Source organism: Chelonia mydas, chromosome 11 (genome assembly GCF_015237465.2).
Source record: "Chelonia mydas isolate rCheMyd1 chromosome 11, rCheMyd1.pri.v2, whole genome shotgun sequence".
NCBI lineage: Eukaryota > Metazoa > Chordata > Testudines > Cheloniidae > Chelonia > Chelonia mydas.
Genome location: NC_051251.2, coordinates 26,553,911 through 26,573,412, shown reverse-complemented (window position 1 = coordinate 26,573,412; position 19,502 = coordinate 26,553,911). Strand labels below are relative to the sequence as shown.

Sequence of the window (19,502 nt, the reverse complement as noted above, 5' to 3'; positions counted from 1 at the left end):
CTGGGCCTTTTCCTTCAACAGGGAGGATGGACGAGAACACGACTTGCGCCTCAAACTCCTTTATTCTTCTTCCCAGAGCCACATAGTCTGCAGTGATCCACTCAAGGTCATTCTTGGCAGTATCATTGGTGCCCATGTGGAGAAGTAGGAAGGGGTAGCAGTCCGAGGTCTTGATCAGTCTCGGCAAACACTCTGTCACATCCTGGATTCTAGCTCCACGCAAGCAGCACACTTCTCGAGTCTTCCGGTATGGGCGGCAGATGGATGACTCCATCCCCTTTAGGAGGGAGTCCCCGACCACTCTTCACCCATCTCCTCCTCTTGGGAGTGGTGGTCATGGAACCCCCATCCCCAGGACAATGCATCCCATGCCTTCTGGCTGATGGGGTCTCCTTCTGATCCCTTCCCTCAGAGGGCTCTTCCAAATCCTTCTCCACAGCAGCACCTATGCAGAGAGCCTGAAAACAGTTTCACACCTCTATCTGCATTGGGGGTTGTCATAAAAATAAAAGGAAGGGTAACCACCTGTCTGTATACAGTACTATAAAATCCCTCGTGGCCAAAGGGACAAAAACCTCTGACCTGTAAAGGGTTAAGAAGCTCAAGTAACCTGACTGGCACCTGACCAAAAGGACCAATAAGGGGACAATATGCTTTCAAATCCGGGGGGGGAGGGAGAGGGGCTTTGTCTTTTCCATGTGGCTTTTGCCGGAGACAAAACAAGAAAGCAAACACTCTGACTCCTTAGTAAGTATTTAGCAAGGAAATGCATTAGATTATCTTTTGTTTTGGCTTGTGATTTTCTCTGTGCTGAGAGGAAGATGTATTCCTGGTTTTTCATTTTGTAACTTTAAGGTTTTGCCTTGAGGGAAATTCTCTGTGTTTTGAATCTAATTGCCCTGTGAGATTATCTTCCATTCTAATTTCAGAGAGGTGCTTCTTTTACCTTTTTTCTTTCTAATAAAGTTCTGGGTTTTTTTAAGAATCTGATTGGTTTTTTTAGTGTCCTAAAAAAAACAAGGCTGGTCTGTGCTCATCTTGTTTATTCTCAAGCCTCCGCAGGAAAGGGGGGGTGTAGAGCTTGGGGGGATATTTGGGTGGAATAGGACTCCAAGTGGTCCTTTCCCTAATTATTTGTTAAATCACTTGGTGGTGGCAGCGTTTACCTAATCCAAGGTACGAGAGAGAATTTGTGCCTTGGGAAAGTTTTAACCTAAGCTGGTAGAAATAAGCTTAGGGGGTCTTTCATGCGGGTCCCCACATCTGTACCCTAAAGTTCAGAGTGGGGAGGGAATAGGTTCTCCTCTTTCTTCTTCTGGAGGTCACATGCTGCTAATATTCTTCCCCGTTCTGCACTGCACTCTCTAAATCTTCAGCATGTTGAGCTTCCACTGACTTCTATCCAGAAAATCCTCATGTTCTCTGATGCAACGCAGGGTTGATACTTGGTTCTCTAGTCCTTTAACCTTCTCTTCCAGTATGCAGACCAGCTTGCACTTTGTACAGACGAAGAAGCTTCTGTCCTCTGGGAGAAAGACAAACATGGCACATTCTGAGCAGGCCATAACAGCTGATCACACACTAGCCATGTCTTCCTTCTAAGAGGCTCCTCAGATGTTGTGTGTACTGCTCACAGGAGCCTGAAAGGCAGAAATGCTGTGTGCAAACTCCCAGGTAAACTCCCTCTGTTTGCCTGTCCTCAGTTCGCAACCGCCAGCCTTTTTCTAGGACTGCTGGCTCAAAGGGGTGGCTCAGCTCAAAGCCTTCCCTCCAATCAACCACTCAAGGCCCACCTGGAACAAAGCACTACCAATTCACACTATGTAAACAAACAAGCACACGGTCAAACAAATGGTCACAGGAGACAGACACTCGAATCTTCACCCCAGCAGCTCACAACACAGCGCTCACTTTAGCTCCTCTCAGAGGGTTCCCAGGCAAACTCCCTCTGTTTGCCTGTCCTTTTATGCCTACCTTTTATGCCTACCACTCATAATCACTTAAAATCTATCCTTCTGTAGTTAATAAATCTGTTTTATACTTTATCTAAAACAGAGTGTCTTGGTTGAACTGCTTGGGAAATCTCACCTCAGGACACAAAGGCTAGCATTTGTCCTCTCCACATATCGAGGGAGAGGCAGAATACACAATGAACTTACACTGGTCAGGTTTCTGACCAGGGCAAGACAGTACAGTTCTAGAGTGCAAGGCTGGGGGGTTGGGAGATTTGCTGGTGCCTGTCTCCCTGTGATTTATGAGTGGCTCAGGGAGCATTCATGCAATCTAACTGGCTATGGGGCTCCACAGGCTGCTATATCGAGTAATAACAGCACCTGGAGGGGGTTGCTGCTTTTCACTATCAAAGCATTGTCTGGAGAGTTAAGAGTGTGCAGTAGTACCCCACTTCCACGATGTACCCTGGGGATCCTGTCACATCCTCAGTGGACAAACTGCTTCTATGCCCAATTTGAGCTATAGGGAGCCAGCATTGGTTGATAGACCGAACATGTAAGTGATCATCTGAGAAAAACATGCTGAAGGCAACACTTCTGTTCTCCATACCAGCCTCTAGGTGGCACCCAGTCCCCTGGCTAACAGTCTTGTTGACTCACTGAAGGAGAAAACTCTTCGATCATGTCTACACAACAGAGTTCTGTAGACAAAAAGTTATGGGCAAGTACACTGTCACATGATGCAGTTTACTCAAGCCCATGGTTCCATGGGCATCCTACTAGATTGCCAGCCACTTTTCAACTGAAGTGTGATGGGAGGGGGAGACTGTGTGACAGGGGGCAGAAAACACAGAGAGAATGTGCGTTGGGAAGTGTTTGAGAGAGTAGAGGACACCATGTATGGGACAGAGACAGAGTACATGTTGGGGGAGTGTGTGTGTGTTGGGAGAGAAAAGTGAGTTAGCATACTGCCTCTCTACGTGCAGACAGCAGCCAGAAGAAGTCACTCCTGACGAATGCAATGAAGCAGGTGGACATTGCTCGCTCTCATCTGGGCTGCCTGATTTTCTCACTCACACGCAGCCTTTGAAACCCCTTTGCTAATACCTGTCTTTCAAGAAGCTCTTCTTTCTCTTCTGCCTTCCCCTGACACATCCGCCCTTTTGCACTCCAACATTTAGGGCCTGCTCGGGAGGGGTCTTTCCCCTTTCTTCAGCTCTTGCCCTCTCCTGCCTTCCCACAGCTCCTCTCTTCATTAGTCTGAGAGGGCATTTTTCCCCTTCCTCTTCTCGAGTGGTGAGGATGGTAGGCGCTCAGCACCATGGTACAACTTCCGGCGCCACTCAAGGAAGGCTTTTTCTTGGCTGGTCTGCTGAGGGATGGGGTGCAGTCTGGACTTCCAGGAAGAACTGGGGGAGGGTCCAGCTGCAGGGGTAGTCAGGTGAACTGCGTCTGCCTACAGGAGGCTGACGTCACCGCCTGCACCACCGTCTGTCCTGCAGACAAACTCAACTGTGCTGTGCTCTCAAATGCCACTCACCCTCCACCCAGCAGTGGCCAGGCGCTGCAGGCAAGCCTTCTGAGTGCTGTCGGTAACGTGTCAGTCTCATAATCTGAAGGTCCTGAGCTCGAGCCTCAGAGAAGGGAGCTTTTTGCCTCCTGCTATAGCCCTTACCACTTGTAGCTCTCCCTCACCCGTGGTTGCTGGAGTCCAGGATTCCCCTGTGCCAGTGGCGTCTGGAGAAGATACACATGTATGCGGGTCGAGCAAGCCCCTACAGTGCCTCTCCCTGATGGTCTAGTGGTCAGGATTTGGCGTTCTCACCGCCATGGCCTGGGTTCGATTCCCAGTCAGGGAAGCAGGTGGACTTTGCTCACTCTCATCTGGGCTGCCTGGTTTTCTTGCTCACACGCAGCCTTTGAAACCCCTTTGCTAATACTTGTCTTTCAAGAAGCTCTTCTTTCTCTTCTGCCTTCCCCTGACACATCCGCCCTTTTGCATTCCAACTTTCAGGGCCTGCTCGGGAGGGGCCTTCCCCCTTTCTTCAGCTCTCGCCCTCTCCTGCCTTCCCGCAGCTCCTCTCTTCATTAGTCCAAGAGGGCATTTTTCCCCTTCCTCTTCTCGAGTGGTGAGGATGGTAGGCGCTCAGCACCATGGTACAACTTCCGGCGCCACTCAAGGAGGGCTTTTTCTTGGCTGGTCTGCTGAGGGATGGGGTGCAGTCTGGACTTCCAGGAAGAACTGGGGGAGGGTCCAGCTGCAGGGGTAGTCAGGTGAACTGCGTCTGCCTACAGGAGGCTGACGTCACCGCCTGCACCACCGTCTGTCCTGCAGACAAACTCAACTGTGCTGTGCTCTCAAATGCCACTCACCCTCCACCCAGCAGTGGCCAGGCGCTGCAGGCAAGCCTTCTGAGTGCTGTCGGTAACGCGTCAGTCTCATAATCTGAAGGTCCTGAGCTCGAGCCTCAGAGAAGGGAGCTTTCTGCCTCCTGCTATAGCCCTTACCACTTGTAGCTCTCCCTCACCCGTGGTTGCTGGAGTCCAGGATTCCCCTGTGCCAGTGGCGTCTGGAGAAGATACACACGTATGCGGGTCGAGCAAGCCCCTACAGTGCCTCTCCCTGATGGTCTAGTGGTCAGGATTTGGCGTTCTCACCGCCACGGCCTGGGTTCGATTCCCAGTCAGGGAAGCAGGTGGACTTTGCTCACTCTCATCTGGGCTGCCTGGTTTTCTTGCTCACACGCAGCCTTTGAAACCCCTTTGTAATACTTGTCTTTCAAGAAGCTCTTCTTTCTCTTCTGCCTTCCCCTGACACATCCGCCCTTTTGCACTCCAACTTTCAGGGCCTGCTCGGGAGGGGCCTTCCCCCTTTCTTCAGCTCTCGCCCTCTCCTGCCTTCCCGCAGCTCCTCTCTTCATTAGTCCAAGAGGGCATTTTTCCCCTTCCTCTTCTCGAGTGGTGAGGATGGTAGGCGCTCAGCACCATGGTACAACTTCCGGCGCCACTCAAGGAGGGCTTTTTCTTGGCTGGTCTGCTGAGGGATGGGGTGCAGTCTGGACTTCCAGGAAGAACTGGGGGAGGGTCCAGCTGCAGGGGTAGTCAGGTGAACTGCGTCTGCCTACAGGAGGCTGACGTCACCGCCTGCACCACCGTCTGTCCTGCAGACAAACTCAACTGTGCTGTGCTCTCAAATGCCACTCACCCTCCACCCAGCAGTGGCCAGGCGCTGCAGGCAAGCCTTCTGAGTGCTGTCGGTAACGCGTCAGTCTCATAATCTGAAGGTCCTGAGCTCGAGCCTCAGAGAAGGGAGCTTTCTGCCTCCTGCTATAGCCCTTACCACTTGTAGCTCTCCCTCACCCGTGGTTGCTGGAGTCCAGGATTCCCCTGTGCCAGTGGCGTCTGGAGAAGATACACACGTATGCGGGTCGAGCAAGCCCCTACAGTGCCTCTCCCTGATGGTCTAGTGGTCAGGATTTGGCGTTCTCACCGCCATGGCCTGGGTTCGATTCCCAGTCAGGGAAGCAGGTGGACTTTGCTCACTCTCATCTGGGCTGCCTGGTTTTCTTGCTCACACGCAGCCTTTGAAACCCCTTTGTAATACTTGTCTTTCAAGAAGCTCTTCTTTCTCTTCTGCCTTCCCCTGACACATCCGCCCTTTTGCACTCCAACTTTCAGGGCCTGCTCGGGAGGGGCCTTCCCCCTTTCTTCAGCTCTCGCCCTCTCCTGCCTTCCCGCAGCTCCTCTCTTCATTAGTCCAAGAGGGCATTTTTCCCCTTCCTCTTCTCGAGTGGTGAGGATGGTAGGCGCTCAGCACCATGGTACAACTTCCGGCGCCACTCAAGGAGGGCTTTTTCTTGGCTGGTCTGCTGAGGGATGGGGTGCAGTCTGGACTTCCAGGAAGAACTGGGGGAGGGTCCAGCTGCAGGGGTAGTCAGGTGAACTGCGTCTGCCTACAGGAGGCTGACGTCACCACCTGCACCACCGTCTGTCCTGCAGACAAACTCAACTGTGCTGTGCTCTCAAATGCCACTCACCCTCCACCCAGCAGTGGCCAGGCGCTGCAGGCAAGCCTTCTGAGTGCTGTCGGTAACGCGTCAGTCTCATAATCTGAAGGTCCTGAGCTCGAGCCTCAGAGAAGGGAGCTTTTTGCCTCCTGCTATAGCCCTTACCACTTGTAGCTCTCCCTCACCCGTGGTTGCTGGAGTCCAGGATTCCCCTGTGCCAGTGGCGTCTGGAGAAGATACACACGTATGCGGGTCGAGCAAGCCCCTACAGTGCCTCTCCCTGATGGTCTAGTGGTCAGGATTTGGCGTTCTCACCGCCACGGCCTGGGTTCGATTCCCAGTCAGGGAAGCAGGTGGACTTTGCTCACTCTCATCTGGGCTGCCTGGTTTTCTTGCTCACACGCAGCCTTTGAAACCCCTTTGTAATACTTGTCTTTCAAGAAGCTCTTCTTTCTCTTCTGCCTTCCCCTGACACATCCGCCCTTTTGCACTCCAACTTTCAGGGCCTGCTCGGGAGGGGCCTTCCCCCTTTCTTCAGCTCTCGCCCTCTCCTGCCTTCCCGCAGCTCCTCTCTTCATTAGTCCAAGAGGGCATTTTTCCCCTTCCTCTTCTCGAGTGGTGAGGATGGTAGGCGCTCAGCACCATGGTACAACTTCCGGCGCCACTCAAGGAGGGCTTTTTCTTGGCTGGTCTGCTGAGGGATGGGGTGCAGTCTGGACTTCCAGGAAGAACTGGGGGAGGGTCCAGCTGCAGGGGTAGTCAGGTGAACTGCGTCTGCCTACAGGAGGCTGACGTCACCACCTGCACCACCGTCTGTCCTGCAGACAAACTCAACTGTGCTGTGCTCTCAACTGCCACTCACCCTCCACCCAGCAGTGGCCAGGCGCTGCAGGCAAGCCTTCTGAGTGCTGTCGGTAGCGCGTCAGTCTCATAATCTGAAGGTCCTGAGCTCGAGCCTCAGAGAAGGGAGCTTTTTGCCTCCTGCTATAGCCCTGACCACTTGTAGCTCTCCCTCACCCGTGGTTGCTGGAGTCCAGGTTTCCCCTGTGCCAGTGGCGTCTGGAGAAGATACACACGTATGTGGGTCGAGCAAGTCCCTACAGTGCCTCTCCCTGATGGTCTAGTGGTCAGGATTTGGTGTTCTCACAGCCTGGGTTCGATTCCCAGTCAGGGAAGTGGGTGGACTTTATTTGCTTGCTGGAGTGCTTGACCCTCCAGGCTCTACTTCACATCTGCCTTGCCTCTTTCAGACCACAGATCAATTCGTCTTAGTTTAACTAAGTCTTGATGAAATTTAATTGAGACTCTTGCATAAGTGGCCAGCAACAGCACTCTTCACTATTGTGGAAAGATTGGTACGGTGACCTTCGCTTGTACTAATCGCTTTAAAAATATATTTTTTTAATATTTCTTATTATTTATTTAGCTATTTAACTTACCTCTGCCATACTAAATTTAGCATCTGTGACTGGCCCTGCACTGGAGCGGAATGGGTTAAAGCAGTGCTCTTAGCAGCCAGAGCCATGCCCACGTGACCCTGTGGGGCATGCTCCAACTGCTGCTGCAGTATAAAAGGGAGCAGCATAGCTCAGTTTAGGTGTTCTGCTGAGGAGGAAGGATGCTTGGTAGAGGTTCCAGCCTAGGAGCTGTTACAGCCCTTACCTACAGGAGCGAAAGATCCCGGGACCTGCACCAGAGGCCTGCCGCTATCGGAACCCCAGGGAGTGTCCAGCGCTGAGGAGGCTGGAGGCCCCGATACCCTATGGACTGCTGCTGCAGGAAAGCTGGTAGGAAGTGACCCAGGGTGGGTGAGGGAGTGGTACCTCCCACCCTCATGAGGTCACTGTGTTTTGGTGGGATTCCCTGTTGACCCAGTGATGGACTGCTCCACTGCTGTTAGGGCCTGGGTTGAGGCCTGGTGGAGTCGGGTGGGCTGGGCCCCCCTACTGGGGCCACCACCCCCCTGCTGATGGCCCCCAGGCACTGGCCACTTGGCCACCCTGCCTCCGAGGGGTAGGAAGAGGTGGGGTGGGTGTGGAGCAGGGGTGGGAAGAGGCAGAACGGGAGTAGGGCCTGGGGTAAAGTGGGGGGTCAAGCACTCCCGGGGAAATCAGAAAGTTGGCATCTCTGAAACATCTCCCTGACTCCCTATGGCCAGAGCGCCCCCGCCCCCGGACCCACTATGCCCAGTGCCTTCCCAGACCCCACCCCCCATACAAATGCACAGTGCCCTGCACAACACCACCCCTGTCCAACACCCCCCTGCCCACAGCCCCACTACAACAACCCATCACCTCACACAGAACCTCCACTCCCTAGTGCCCCAACACGCACAGATCTTCCTTGCCCTCTTACAGCCCAGCACCCCCCAGAGACCCACTCCCTGCCTCCCAGCTGCACTCACCGGCCCTGCTGGGAGGCGACTGTGTCTGCCAGGCTGAGCTGGCAGCACAGCCAGGGCTGGTCCCGGGGCGGGGAATCGCTCCGGCCCCTCATGAGTGGCAAGCCCCCCCGCCCCGCCCCAACTGGCTGAGACTGACCAGGCTTCTGCCTCAGTCCCAGGCGGCTCAGCTCCGGGCAGACAGGCGAGGGCCCATAAGTGGTGGGAAGCAGAGACTGCCCAGAGCCGGAGTGCACTGGGGTCCGGCCAGGGGGTGGAGAACAACCCTCGGCCGGGAGGCGGAGAGGATCAAGTGGTGAGCGAGGGGGAGCTGGTGAGCTCTCGGGTGTAGTACAAGTGGAGCAGGCCGGGGTCCCTCCTGAGCATGAGCCCGGCTCCATGGTGACACCGGTGCCATTGTAAACCTGGTGCTGCATTTTGGTCCTACCTGTAAGGAAACATAGAATGGGATTACAGTCCAGCAGCCTCTTTTCTGCTTATCTCATGCTCCCGGCTCCACTCAGCACTAAAACTTCCTGCTGAGAGGGCAGAGGGTACTTCCTGGGAGGAACCAGGAAGTACTCCCTCCACACAGCAGTTTGTAGTCCACAGTTTCTAGCTCTTACCGCTGCTGCTGAAGAACATTGGATCTTGGGCTACATAATCTCAGGAAACTCTTTTCAGTAGGAGGTCACAAACGTTAGTGCTTTAATCCAACTAAAGTCTTTGGTCTTACTATAGGTATAGGGGTATCCGGGTTAAAATTAATGGCCTGTGTTATACAGGACATCAGACTAGATTTGGGGTTCTCAGCATTTTTCTTTCTGAGCCCCAACCCCCCGCCCCCCAACATGGTATAAAAACTCCACAGCCCAGCTATGCCACAACTGTTTTTCTGCAGATAAAAGCCAGGGCCAGCATTAAGGGATAGCAAGCAGGGTAATTGCCCAGGGCCCCATGCCACAGGGAGCACCACAAAGCTAAATTGCTCAGGCTTTGGCTTCAGCCCTGGCTAGTGGCACTCGGTGCCCCGGGCTGCAGTCTTGCAGAGCGGGGCTTTGGCTTTCTGCCCTGGGCACTAGCGAGTCTAATACTGGCCATGCTTGACGGACCCCCTTAAACTTGTCTGCGGTGCCCCCGAGGGCCCCGGGTCCCTGGTTGAGAAACACTGGACTAGATGAACTAATGGTCCATTCTGGCTTAAAACTATGAATTTCTGCACACCTTGGACCAGATCGTGGTCCCTTGTCCATAAACCAAATAAATAAGATTTGAACATAGGAATCACAGAGATAGAGGAAGGGCAAAAATATTCCCAGCCCCACCTCTTTAAGTACAAATACAACTGTTGCCTGGCACTCCCCTAGAAAGGGGAGATTGTCCAGTCACGGACCTGCCAACCACAATACTGTTCCCTTCTATGGTTCATTTCCATCTCCATCTTTCCTGCCTACACGATGCTATAGAGACAGCTTTCCGTGGTGCATATCACAGTGGTTCCACTGTACTGTATTTAGAACCTCTGGTGCATGCAGGTGGCAAAGGAGTTGGGTCCATGGGATGGGCTTTTGTTCGTTTTAAACAAATACAATACTGAATATTTGCAACAATATATCAACTTGTATCCCACTTCCCAGGCACTTGTATCACAAACCTCACCGCTTTCGATTCCAAGAGCAAGGTGCATTTCTTTGATGCTTCTCTAACACAAACACATAGCAACAGGTATAATTAACTACAAAACCAATCCTACCAAAACAAGACACTCCATTCCACACACTTCTCCCTCTGGGAAGGGGATGAGAAAACAAACAACATATGACAGATGTGGAGTCATGTTGCTTAATGCAGCTATATTAAATGGAGTAGAACTTGTAGTCTGTAGGAATGCAGTACTCCAGGTGAGCCCATGTATTTACGATGTGAGATGATTAACATTTTAATTGCTGGATTACAGTATTGTGTAAAACCCATATATTTCAGAACAGGCCCTGGGGTGGATTCTGTGTGCCTCTGCCCAGTGTTATGAAGTTTCCTCAATTGCAAATGAATAAATATTCAGCAAACTCAATTTATAGATATTCCTCAAAACATGTTAAAATGAAGAATCAGTTAAAATCTTCTGTTTGTGTGCATTCCTCTTCCAATTGAAAAATGTCCTTTCCAAGGTAAGAATGTAATCAAAACCAGGTACTAATTACTTTCCTGACACCCTGGGAGAGAAATGTTGGCACTATAAAGGACTGGAAGATTTTCATGATTAATATTTGATAAAACTGTAATTGGATAATTTGATTTTTGCTGTCTCCTTTGAATTATGGTAGCAACTTCTTTGCAATTGATGTTTATGAATTCATGCCATAAATTTCAGGGGGGAGTAGGACAAACCATTGACTGATTTGAGAAACCTGAAGTGTTAACCTTATGGTATTGTTAAAACTCGGATTCCTGAGTCCAAGCCAATATAGGCTAAACAGAATCTAGAAAAGTTTTCTGTGTGAGAAGAAAACAAATTAACTTTATATAAAGAGTTAAAATTGCATTTCTTCAATCCTTCTATACCTAAGTTCAGAGTCCCACCACAATTATTAATTTGCAAGCAAATGAGATTTGTATGTGATAACATAGAAATAATCCAATTGTCAAGTGCGCCAAGCAACTGTGCAATTGTTTTGTGGGGGGGAAAAAAAAAAGAATGAATGAAAATACTGAAATTATAAATCGTCATTGTTTAAAATTTAATATAAAAGATCTGCTCCTGCTTCCACTGAAATTAGTAGCAAAGCTATCATTGAATTCAGTGGGAGCAGGAGCCCTCTGATTGTAACTGGATGAATGTGACTTCTATGGATAATGAAGCTAGGGGGAAAGGAGTCCAGGAGAGCTGGCTGTATCTTAAAGAATCCTTATTGAGGTTACAGGGACAAACCATCCCAATGTGTAGAAAGGATAGTAGATATGGCAGGCAACCAGCTTGGCTTAACAGTGAAATCCTTGCTGATCTTGAACACAAAAAAGAAGCTTACAAGAAGTGGAAGATTGGACAAATGACCAGGGATGAGTATAAAAATATTGCTTGGGCATGCAGGAGTGAAATCAGGAAGGCCAAACCACACCCGGAGTTGCAGCTAGCAAGAGATGTTAAGAGTAACAAGAAGGGTTTCTTCAGGTATGTTAGCAACAAGAAGAAAGTCAAGGAAAGTGTGGGCCCCTTATTGAATGAGGGAGGCAACCTAGTGACAGAGGAAGTGGAAAAAGCTAATGTACTCAATGCTTTTTTTGCCTCTGTCTTCACAAACAAGGTCAGCTCCCAGACTGCTGCACTGGGCAGCACAGCATGGGGAGGAGGTGACCAACCCTCTGTGGAGAAAAGTGGTTCGGGACTATTTAGAAAAGCTGGACGAGCACAAGTCCATGGGGCCGGATGCGCTGCATCCGAGAGTGCTAAAGGAGTTGGCGGATGTGATTGCAGAGCCATTGGCCACTATCTTTGAAAAGTCATGGCGATCCGGGGAAGTCCCGGACGACTGGAAAAAGGCTAATGTAGTGCCCATCTTTAAAAAAGGGAAGAAGGAGGATCCTGGGAACTACAGGCCAGTCAGCCTCACCTCAGTCCCTGGAAAAATCAAGGAGCAGGTCCTTAAGGAATCAATTCTGAAGCACTTAGAGGAGAGGAAAGTGATCAGGAACAGTCAGCATGGATTCACCAAGGGCAAGTCATGCCTGACTAATCTAATTGCCTTCTATGACGAGATAACTGGCTCTGTGGATGAGGGGAAAGCGGTGGATGTGTTGTTCCTTGACTTTAGCAAAGCTTTTGACATGGTCTCCCACAGTATTCTTGCCAGTAAGTTAAAGAAGTATGGGCTGGATGAATGGACTATAAGGTGGATAGAAAGCTGGCTAGATTTTCGGGCTCAACGGGTAGTGATCAATGGCTCCATGTCTAGTTGACAGCCGGTATCAAGTGGAGTGCCCAAAGCGTCGGTCCTCAGGCCGGTTTTGTTCAATAACTTCATTAATGATCTGGAGGATGGTGTGGATTGTACCCTCAGCAAGTTTGCAGGTGACACTAAACTGGGAGGAGAGGTAGATACACTGGAGGGTAGGGATAGGATACAGAGGGCCCTAGACAAATTAGAGGATTGGGCCAAAAGAAATCTGAGGTTCAACAAGGACAAGTGCAGAGTCCTGCACTTAGGACAGAAGAATCCCATGCACCGCTACAGACTAGGGACCGAATGGCTAGGCAGCAGTTCTGCGGAAAAGGACCTAGGGGTTACAGTGGACGAGAAGCTGGATATGAGTCAACAGTGTGCCCTTGTTGCCAAGAAGGCCAATGGCATTTTGGGATGTATAAGCAGGGGCATTGCCAGCAGATCGAGGGATGTGATTGTTCCCCTCTGTTCAACATTGGTGAGGCCTCAACAGGGGTACTGTGTCCAGTTTTGGGCCCCACACTACAAGAAGGATGTGGAAAAATTGGAAAACGTCCAGAGAAGGGAAACAAAAATGATCAGGGGACTGGAGCACATGACTTATGAGGAGAGGCTGAGGGAACTGGGATTGTTTAGTCTGCAGAAGAGAAGAATGAGGGGGATTTGATAGCTGCTTTCAACTGCCTGAAAGGGGGTTCCAAAGAGGATGGATCTAGACTGTTCTCAGTGGTAGCAGATGACAGAACAAGGAGTAATGGTCTCAAGTTGCAGTGGGGGAGGTTTAGGTTGGATATTAGGAAAAACTTTTTCACTAAGAGGGTGGTGAAACACTGGAATGCATTACCTAGGGAGGTGGTGAAATCTCCTTCCTTAGAAGTTTTTACGGTCAGGCTTGACAAAGCCCTGGCTGGGATGGTTTAGTTGGGGATTGGCCCTGCTTTGAGCAGGGGATTGGACTAGATGACCTCCTGAGGTCCCTTCCAACCCTGATCTTCTATACTATACTCCTTTTTTCTGATTTTAGATTTTGAGCTATGCACCAAATAGATTTATTTTATGCTAATAATGTATCAACAAAATAAAGCAATCGTCTCAGAGGAGCTGTTTTATGACTGAAACAAACTGAAGGTCATGTCAAGTGTTCATTCACTAAGGGATATGGACATCTAATCTTTTTTTTTATTTTGAAGAATTTAAATTGATCTATACTTAACTAACATTACTGCCTTGAACAGACAGCAATGAAACAGCAAAAATAATAGAAAAGTTTCTTAATCCTGTTACTTCTAACATGTTTTATGTGTGGTTCCCCTCTGTACTGTAGAGGGAAGCAGCATTCAGCTCTTACACGTTTAGAAATAACACATCCCTGACAGACATAATCATGCCAACATAACACCCAGCATGGATTCAGCTATGTTGATGGAAGAGGGCTTCTGTCAAGATAACTAGTATTGTTGGGGGGGGGGGGGCAGGGGTGAAGTGTTCCTACACTAATAGAAAAATCCCTTCTGTCGGTGTATGCTGCATCTACATTACAGCGCTAGGGTGACATAGTCTGCATAGCATAGACATACCCTCAAGCCTCAAAGTACATAAGTTTTGTGACATTAAACATCTTTCCCTTTGTATTATTATTTCAGTGTTTAAATAGTGCCATTAGTTTGCATAGTGCTTTTCATATATACCACGGATATCCCTACCCCAAAGATCATGCTGCAAGCAAGGGCAAACCTAAAGGATTAGCTGCATAACCTCAAGCCAGAGAGGAGACCTTTATCGCAGTCCAAGTGAAAAATAACAAGGGAATGGACCAGAGATTCAAAAGTGGGTACAGAGATGAAGAGACAAATTTTGAAGTTCTAGAAGGAAAAGCAACAGGACTTGAGAGAAGGAAAGGGAGGAATCATAGGGCTTGCCTCGACTACCACTTAAGTCGATGTAACTTACATCACTCAGAAGTGTGAGAGCGCTCTCCCATCAGCATAGAAGTGTCTTCACCAGACACGCTACAGCGGTACAGCCACATCGGTGCAGCTGTGCCAATGTAGTATGGTAATGGAGACTATCCCTAAATGATCCTAAATTTATTAACTTGAGTGACCAAGGGCTCATCTACATAGTGGAGTAATGGAGGTGTGCTTTCTAAAAGTGCTCTAACGTGTTGAGCATTAGCATGTAGACCCTGCTGGTGCACCCTAAAGTTTGTTGTTTTTTTAGCATGCTTTAACAAAGTGTTGTTTGAAACGGAGAATAGCATAATTGTCATTGAATACGGAGAAAGGAGTGAACCTGCCGGAACCTTTTGGAAGCTGCAGGTGTAAAGATTCTAATCCTCTGTTCTAGCTGAGCTATGCTCAGTGCAGAATTGCAGGGAGTGAAGAGAGAAGTGGCTGTAAGCCATCTTTGCATTTCCCCCTTTCTTGGGCCAGCTGGGCCTTCTGTGTACAAGCTTGAGTACCCTCACCCACTACATCAGTGGGTTGTGTAGAGCCATTACACCCTCTGGGGATTCCTCCTATGATGGCAGAATTTCCTGGGGGCTAGATCTACTGGATTTTCAGCTCCCTTGATATGCTAGAGCAGTATAATGGGCCCAGAACACAATAGAGATTCATGTTCAGACAGTGAGTGTGTTAATGTATGTGCATGTACATAGTAGCCTCAGCAGTCTGCACTAACTGGGAAACAAACTGTTATGAATTAGCAAGTAAATGAATAAACACAATTTTAAAACTGAGCCAATGGAATTACATCATTTAGCCCGATGTGGTTGTTTATGAAAAAGCTCATGCCTCCCCAGCAGATCTGACACCAGTTCCCCAAAAAAGGAGAATTGGTAGGTTTTGTTAACACAAGAAAGACAAGTCTTTTTATTATTATTTTGCAGAGTGTGCTTTGGGAAAACACACATCACTTCGAAGGGAGATTTTTCAAAGGCAGAAATGGCAGTTAGGCTCCCAGTTCCCATTGACTTTAAATGGAACGTAGGTATCTAACTGCCCTTTGTGCCTTTGAACATCTCCCCCTTTGGTTTGCTCAATAATAATACACACTTTTATTCATTTTTCTTCATTCTGTTCCCTAATCCTAAAATAACCATAGCTTTAGTTTTCTTCTGCACTTGACGCAGACTGTCTGTTATCAGCTACTGCTACCTGGTGGACATAAGCAGTACTGCACCAGGCTACAATAAAAGATACATTTATCTCGATACTCTTGTACCCAAATCCTGAGCCTAGCCCTACAAATATCATGTTGCACATCTTAGATGTGCCAATACAATAATGACCATAAATAAAAGTCCTTTAAATAGACAGAAGGGACTGCACTTAATTAGCTTCCAGGCTCTTTCAGCAGGTCAATATCTCCTTACAGAGGAAAGTCTGTTTGCAGAGTTGTTGTAAGCATATCCAGGATATCAGAGAGACAAGATGGGTGAGGTAATATCTTTTATTGGACCAACTTCTGTTTATGAAAGAAGCTTGTCTCGGTGAGAGTTGCACCGAGCTCTTCAGGTCTGGGAAAGGTACTCAGAGTGTCACAGCTAAATACAAGGTCAAACAGATAATTTAGCATAAGTAGTTACCACATATTCTATGGGACTATTCAAGGTGAAGTGTCCCATCAACACCCCTGTAGTTATAGGACAAAAAGGGGGGTTAGTTGTTGTAATAAGCTGTAAATATAGTGCCTTTATTAAGAACATGATTTTTAGTGTCTAACAAAGTTATGAATTTAAGATTCCAGGCTCATCTTTGAAAGTGTTGTGTAGGTTTCCTTTGAAGAGGAGGACTGATGGGTCAGATTTAGAGTGATCACTTTGTGAAAAGTGTTCACCCACATGTGATATGGTGTTTTTTGTCTTATCATTTTCCTGTATGAGTTCATTCGAGAATGTAGTGATTGTCTGGTTTCAACTACATAATTACAGATTTCACAGTAGCAGCCGTGTTAGTCTGTATTCGCAAAAAGAAAAGGAGTACTAGTCACACCTTAGACTTTGCATTGGTTAGTCTCCAATTGGTTAGTCTCTAAGGTGCCACTAGTACTCCTTTTCTTTCTGCGAACTACATAATTGTTATAGGGCCATTTAGTGTAGAGAAAAGTCCGGTCATTTGGAACAAATGTATTTTGAGGGTGGAGGACTGCATCTGTGAGCATCTTGATACCCAGGTATATACATCATAGGAGAGGGGGGCAAAATGTAGCTCTTTGACACCAACGGTGCCTCTACATACAGGTACAAAAACACTGTCAAACTGTGGATAGGCATCTCAGTGACCACCTGCAGAGGTGAGAAAGTCCTGTGGATATTGATTGTGGTGTGGGAGAACTTCCACTGACCTCTTTATCTCTCTCTCTCCCCATTGTCTATTCACATATCACTTTGTTTTTGCTATTCTCTTTCACCCCTGATCCAGTAAAGCCCTTAAAGTGCTTAATTTTAAGTTTAAATGCTGTGCTGGATAGGGCCATAGTGCATATCCCTAATGCAAGCAGGTAAGATTTCACACACATCTCCTTGATATACTAGGACTTGGAAGACAGCAGATGTTTTTCCTCCATTCCATTGAGGTTAGTGTATTCAAATACTCAGTGTTTTTTCTTGCTATTTTTTTAAGTGCTGACATATTTGGCATTGTGCAAGAAAAAGATCATATCTGCCCCCAAACTGTTTACAATCTATGAGACAAAGACAAACAGGATGTACTGGGAGATCAGAGTTAAATGTTACTTTAGAAAACTTTACTTTGATTTTAGTTGGAGAGCATTTCCCTTTTGTCTGCATTGGAATTTTGGGATGAAATCCAGACCCCACTGAAGTCAATGAGAGTTTTGCTACTGACTCCAATGGATCAAGGGTTTCACCCAGGCTTTGTTATGAAAGCAGCTGGTTTATTTAAAGCTATTTAAAATTGTGTATGCATTTACTAAGTAACCACATAACTTCATTACTCACTGCTTCCTCCCCATGACTCTTCTGTTTCAATTCCTTTGTTATGAACGTATGAAACAAGGCCCAAATCCTGCAATCAGAATCTCAAGGACAGACCCTTGCGCTTGCATGGATTTCATTGCAGGATAAATGCCTAACACTGTATCATAATCCCATGTTTAGAAATATACTGTGTGACATATAGGGTCCAAGAGGTTTCTTCTTTGTTTATACTGTGAAAAGGTATAATTTTGTTTGGTTTTCATATCTGTTCCCATCTGACCTGCTTTTGTCCCATTTAAAGTGTAATTAGATAAAGCAAAAATACTGAACATTAATGAAACATTTACTTCAATAACTTCCAAATCAATCTTCTATCCAATAAATTTATCTCTTAATTTTAATGTTTTGTATGACAATAGTTCTGTAATATTATAAGCAACCCATTCCTTAATCTTTCCAAATCTTCCAAGAGTACATATACCATAATACTCATGGTGTGGCCCAAAGGAATGAGCAGGAGGAGCTGGGAAATCCTCCATTTACATTGTTAGTCAGTGTCACAGCCAGGACTAGAAATCTTGGCCACTACCTGTCTACACTATAGTGGGAAATGAAAATGGCTGAGATATTCTTCTCGGCTGCCCCTCAGACTCCATTCCAAATACACACACTAGTTTTTCTCTCCTATTCTTAAATCTATTTCTACAGTATATTGTTTTAAATCAATCTACCTAAGTCTAAGGTCTTGTCTACACTACAAAGTTTTGTCAGCAAAACCTGCCTTTTGCTGACAAAACAGGGGAGGTGTCTACAGAACAAAGCTACTTTTGACAGCAAAACTCTGCTGTTTTGCTAACAAAATAAAACCACCTCAGTGAGAGGCATAAAGCCTTTTGCAGCAAAGTTAAAGCAACAATGCATCAGCATAGACACTGCAGTTTGTTTTGTTGACAGAACTGGCTTCCGCCAATATCCCACAATGCATGCCTTGACTGCTCTGCTCATTGTTTTGATTTCTGCTGCCCTGCAGGCATGCGCTCCACCCCTTTCAAAGCTCTGGGAAGTATCTGACAGCTGAGTGTGCTGCTCCTTTTGGGGAACAAAGAGCAAATCATTTGTGTGGAATGTTCCCCAGGGGTTGGCACCACTATGTTGTGTGATAGACACTTGACAAAAAGAAAAGGAGTACTTGTGGCACCTTAGAGACTAACCAATTTATCTGAGCATAAGCTTTCGTGAGCTACAGCTCACTTCATCGGATGCATGCTGTAACTCACGAAAGCTTATGCTCAAATAAATTGGTTAGTCTCTAAGGTGCCACAAGTACTCCTTTTCTTTTTGCGAATACAGACTAACACGGCTGTTACTCTGACACTTGACAAAATTACCCTACTTAGTGACGGGGGGGGGGGGGGGGGGAAATGTCATTCAGTGTTTCTTGAAAAATTACCACAGACCTCAAAATTTTTACCACGGACATGTTGCTGACCCCTGGTTCTGCCCTGCACTAGGAACACCGCACCAGGCAGGCTGCTGCTGGAGGGGGAGAAAGACTGCTGTGTTTTTTGACATTCCTCAGCATGGGGAGCTCCCAGAACTGCTCCAAGCAGCTGAGGAGGCTGTGGGAGAACTCGGAGGGAATCGCAGAATCGTAGGCAGGCAGAGCAAGCGGGCTGCTTGGGGAGGGTCTGCTGTGCAGAGCAGAGCCAGGGGCTGACATGGGGTGGCGGCATCCCCTTCCCCTTCCCCTTCTTCAGGATAGGTTAGTCAGCCTGTTGTCTCCCCTACCCCAGACACCCCTCTCCTCTCCCTCCCCCCACACTCTTCAGATGAAAAAGCAGCTGACAATCTACTAGGATGCTCCAGAACTATGGGACTGAGAAACCTGCATCATGTGGCACTCTACCTGCCCCATGAGGCATTGCAAACCCATCCCAAAGCACCCTACGGCCAGTTGCATAGTGAGGTAGCTACCACAGGGCCCTGCTCTCTCTGTCAATGCTAGTATGGATGCCCTCTGCTGACACGAGGCGCTAGTGTGGACATGCAACCGTGATTTTAATTAAAGCGGCATAACTTTTGCCGACAAAACCTTGGAGCGTAGACAAGGCCCAAGTGAAGGTGTTTGCAGGGTTGCTGCAGCTGTGCTGGCCCCAGGATGCTGGAGACCGGGTGGGTGAGGTAATCTCCTGTGCGGGCCCCTGAAGGAGAGTGCTGTGTAGCTGGAAAGCTTGTCTCTCTCCTCTACAGAAGTGGGTCCAACAGACGTGACCTGGCTTGTCT

At 48.1% G+C, this 19,502-nt stretch overlaps 4 non-coding genes across 4 annotated transcripts; all 4 read left to right on the top strand.

Annotated features, from left to right (window-relative positions):
- The first annotated feature begins 3,739 nt into the window (after positions 1 to 3,739).
- On the top strand, positions 3,740 to 3,811 carry TRNAE-CUC. Its single transcript has one exon. It is a non-coding gene; the product is annotated as a tRNA-Glu (tRNA).
- Positions 3,812 to 4,572: 761 nt separating this feature from the next.
- Positions 4,573 to 4,644, top strand: TRNAE-CUC. The gene has a single exon. It is a non-coding gene; the product is annotated as a tRNA-Glu (tRNA).
- Positions 4,645 to 5,404: 760 nt separating this feature from the next.
- Positions 5,405 to 5,476, top strand: TRNAE-CUC. Its single transcript has one exon. It is a non-coding gene; the product is annotated as a tRNA-Glu (tRNA).
- Positions 5,477 to 6,236: 760 nt separating this feature from the next.
- Positions 6,237 to 6,308, top strand: TRNAE-CUC. Its single transcript has one exon. It is a non-coding gene; the product is annotated as a tRNA-Glu (tRNA).
- Positions 6,309 to 19,502: the final 13,194 nt, after the last annotated feature.